The sequence below is a fragment of the Neofelis nebulosa genome, chromosome Y (genome assembly GCF_028018385.1).
Source record: "Neofelis nebulosa isolate mNeoNeb1 chromosome Y, mNeoNeb1.pri, whole genome shotgun sequence".
Classification (NCBI taxonomy): domain Eukaryota; kingdom Metazoa; phylum Chordata; class Mammalia; order Carnivora; family Felidae; genus Neofelis; species Neofelis nebulosa.
Genome location: NC_080801.1, coordinates 6725605 through 6730546, shown reverse-complemented (window position 1 = coordinate 6730546; position 4942 = coordinate 6725605).

Below are 4942 nucleotides of genomic sequence, written 5' to 3'. Positions count from 1 at the left end.
AATACAACTGGGCTCTGTTTGTTAACTTTGCATTTTGAAAGGTACTGAAATGTTTTATTAGTTCCAACAGTGTTTTGCCTGAGTCTTTGGAATTTTCTATACACAAAATTATGTCATTTGCAAATAGTGGCCGTTTTACTTCTTCCTTTCTGAATTGCATGTCTTTTATTTCTTTGTCCTGACTAATTGCTCTAGTACTGGACTTCCAGTATTCTATTTAGTGAGTAGTGAGTGTGGGCAACTTTCTCTTGTTCCCGATCTTAGAGGAAAAGCGCTCTATTTTTCTCCATTAATTAAATGTTACCTGTAAGATTGTCACATAGGAACTGTATTATGTTGAGTTATGTTCCTTTTATACCTACACTCCTTGAGGTTTTTTACCACAAATGCATATTGTGTTTTGTCGAATGCCTTTTCTGCATCTATTGAGATAACCATGTGGTTTTTATCTTTAGTTTTATTAATGTGGTGTATTATATTTATTGGCTTGGGTATGTTGAATCCCAGGGATAAATCACATTTGGTCATGGTGTATAATCCTTTTAATATGTTGTTGATTCATTTGCTAACATTTTGTTGATAATTTATATATATGGGTACATATGATACTGTTCAAGAATTTTTTTGTTTGCTTGTTTTTTGTTTTTTGGGTTTTTTTCTCCTCATGGTGTCCACTCTGCATTTGTTATCAGGTTATTCTGGCCTTATAGAATGAGACTGAAAGTGTTTCCTCCACCTCAATTTTTTTTGGAAGAGTACAGAAGGGCTGGTGTTAATTTTTCTTTAATTTTTTTTAACGTTTATTTATTTGTGAGACAGAGAGAGACACAGCATGAACAGGGGAGGGTCAGAGAGAGAGGGAGACACAGAATCTGAAACAGGCTCCAAGCTCTGAGCTGTCAGCACAGAGCCCGACGTGGGGCTCAAACTCATGGACTGTGAGATCATGACCTGAGCCAAAGTCAAGGGCTTAACCAACTGAGCCACCCAGGTACCCCAATCTTTCTTTAAATTTACCAAAAATGTCATTCGTTCCTGGAGCTTTCCATGTTGATTCAATTCCTTACTTACGATTGTTCTTTTTCCTTCCTGTCTCAGAATTCGTATATTTTTGTTCCTAAAAATTTATTTATTTCTTCTGGTTATCTAATTAGTTGGTATATAACTATTCATAGTAGTCTCATGATTCTATGTATTATTGTAGTATCCATTGTAAAGTATCTCTTTTATAAAGTATTTGTAAAGTATTTCTCTTTTTGATCTTATTATTCCCTATATTCTGTTAATTGGGGCTTATTTTTCTTTTGTCTGCTGCCGCCATAACTTTTAATGCATTGCATTCCCATTTTTAGATTTTTAGAGATAATTTATTTTATTTTATTTTTAATTTTTTTTAAATTTACATTCAAATTAGTTAGCATATAGTGTAACAATGATTTCAGGAGTAGATTCCTTAGTGCCCCTTATCCATTTAGCACAACCCACCTCCCACAACCCCTCCCATAACCCTCAGTTTGTTCTCCATATTTATGAGTCTCTTCTGTTTTGTCCCCCGCCCTGTTTTTATATTATTTTTTTTCTTGCCTTATGTTCATCTGGTTTGTCTCTCAAAGTCCTCATATGAGTGAAGTCATATGATTTTTGTCTTTCTCTGACTGACTAATTTCACTTAGCATAGTACCCTCTAGTTCCATCCACATAGGTGCAAATGGCAACATTTCATTCTTTTTGATTGCTGAGTAATACTCCATTATATATATAGGGGTGTGTGTGTGTGTGTGTGTGTGTGTGTGTGTATGCATATGTAAATATATGTGTATATGTATGTATGTATATGGATGTGTACACACACACACACACACACACACACACACACACACCACATCTTCTTTATCTATTCATCCATCAATGGACATTTGGGCTCTTTCCATACATTGGCTGTTGTTGATAGTGCTGCTATAAACATGGAGATGCATGTGTCCCTTTGAACAGCACACCTGCATCCCTTGGATAAATGCCTAGTAGTGCAATTGCTGGGTCGTAAGGTGTTTCTATTTTTAGTTTTTTGAGGAACTTCCATACTGTTTTCCAGAGAGGCTGCACCAGCTTGCATTCCCACCAACAATGCAAAAGAGATCCTCTTTCTCTGCATCCTCGCCAACATCTGTTGTTGCCTGAGTTGTTAATGTTAGCCGTTCTGGTAGGTGTAAGGTGGTATCTCATTGTGGTTTTAATTTGCATTTCCCTGATGATGAGTGAGGTTGAGCATTTTTTCATGTGTCAGTTGGCTATCTGGTGTCTTCTTTAGAGAAGTGTCTATTCACATCTTTTGCCCATTTCTTCACTGGATTATTTGTTTTTGGGGTGTTGAGTTTGGTAAGTTCTTTACAGATTTTGGATACTAGCCCTTTATCTGGTATGTCATTTGCTAATATCTTCTCCCATTCTGTCAGTTGCCTTTCAGTTTTGTTGATTTTTTCCTTCACTGTGTAGAAGAGTTTTATTTTGATGAGTTCCCAGTAGTTCATTTTTGCTTTTGTTTCCCTTGCCTCTGGAGACATGTTGAGTAAGAAGTTGCTGCGGCCAAGATCAAAGAGGTTTCTGCCTGCTTTCTCCCCGAAGATTTTGATGCCTTCCTGTCTTACTTTGAGGTCTTTCATCCATTTTGAGTTTTTTTTTTTTTCAACGTTTTTTTATTTTTTATTTTTTTTATTTTTTTATTTTTTATTTTTTTTATTTTTTTATTTTTTATTTTTTTATTTTTTTATTTTTGGGACAGAGAGAGACATAGCATGAATGGGGGAGGGCCAGAGAGAGGGAGACACAGAATCGGAAACAGGCCCCAGGCTCCGAGCCATCAGCCCAGAGCCCGACGCGGGGCTCGAACTCACGGACCGCGAGATCGTGACCTGGCTGAAGTCGGACGCTTAACCGACTGCGCCACCCAGGCGCCCCCATTTTGAGTTTTTTTGTGTATGGTGTAAGAAAGTCGTCCAGGTACATTCTTCTGCATGTCACTGTCCAGTTTTCCCAGCACCACTTGCTTAAGAGACTGCCTTTATTTCATTGGTTGTTCTTTCCTGGGTTGCCAAAGATTAGTTTGCCATATATTTGTGGGTCCATTCCTGGGTTCTCTATTCTGGTCCATTAATCTGAGTGTCTGTTTTGAGTGTCAGTACCATACTGTCTTGATGATTACAGCTTTGTAGTATAGCTTGAAGTCTGGGATTGTGATGCCTCCTGCCTTGGTTTTCTTTTTTAAGATCGCTTTGGCTTTTGGGGTATTTTCTGGTTCCACAAAAATTTAAAGATTATTGTTCTAGCTCTGTGAAGAATGCTGGTGTTACTTTGATAGGGATTGCATTGAATATGTAGATTGGTTTGGGTAGTATTGACACTTTAACAATATTTTTCTTCCTATCCAGGAGCATGGAATCTTTTTCCATTTTTATTGTGTCTTCTTCAATTTTATTCATAAGCATTCTATAGTTTTCAGTGCATAGATTTGTCGCCTCTTTGGTTAGATTTATTCCTAGGTATGTTATGGGTTTTTTTTTTGTGCAACTGTGAATGGGATCAATTCCTTGATTTCTCTTTCTTTCACTTTATTATGTATAGGAATGCAACCGATTTCTGTGCATTGATTTTATATCTTATAGCTTTGTTGAATTCATGAATCAATTCTAGTAGGGTTTTTTGTGGAATCTTTTGGGTTTTCTATATCGAGTATCATGTCATGTGTGAAGAGTGAAAGTTTGACCGTCTCTTGGCTGAGTTGGATACCTTTTATTTCTTTGTGTTGCCTGATGGCAGAGGCTGACTTCCAATACTATGTCGAGTAACAGTGGTGAGAGTGTACATCCCTGTCTTGTTTCTGACCTTAGGGAAAAAGCTCTCAGGTTTTCCTCATTGAGGATGATATTAGCGTTGGGTCGTTCATATATGGCTTTTATGATCTTGAGGTATGCTCCTTCTATCCTTACTTTCTTGAGGGATTTTATCAAGAAAGGATGTTATATTTTGTCAAATGCTTTCTCTGCTTCTATCAAAAGGATCATATGGTTCTTGTCCTTTCTTGATATGATGAATCACGTTAATTGTTTTGCGGATATTGAACCAGCGCTGCATCCCAGGTATAAATCCTGCTTAGTCGTGGTGAATAATTTTTTTAATGTATCGTTGGATCCAATTAGCTAATATCTTGTTGAGGATTTTTGCACATGTTCATCAGGGAAATTGGTTTATAGTCCTCCTTTTTAGTGGGGTCTCTGTCTAGTCTTGGAATCAAGGTAATGCTGGCTTTATAGAAAGAGTTTGGAAGTTTTCCTTCCATTTCTATTTTTTGGAATAGTTTCAAGAGAATAGGTGTTAACTCTTCCTTAAATGTTTGGTAGAATTACCCTAGAAAGCCATCAGGCCCTGGACTCTTGTTTTTTGGCAGATTTTTGATTACTAATTTGATTTCCTTACTAGTTATGGTGTGTTCAAATTTTCTATTTCTTCCTGTTTCAGTTTTGGTAGTGTATATGTTTCTAGGAATTTGTCCATTTCTTCCAGATTGCCCATTTTATTGGCATATAAGTGCTCATAATGTTCGATTATTATTGTTTTTATTTGTACTGTGTTGGTTGTCGTCTCTTCTCTTTCATTCTCGATGTTATTTATTTGGGTCCTTTCCTTTTTCTTTTTGATAAAACTGACGAGTGGTTTATCAATTTTGTTAATTCTTTCAAAGAAAGCCGCTTCTGGTTTCATTGATCTGTTCTTCTGTTTTGTTTTGTTTTTTTGTTTTGTTTTGTTTTCTGTTTTTTGTTTTGAAAGCATTAATTTCTGCTTTAATCTTTACTATTTCCTGTCTTCTGCTGGTTTTGGTTTTATTTGCTGTTGTTTTTCCAGCTCCTTAAGGTGTAAGGTTAGGTTGTGTATCTCAGATCTTTCTTCC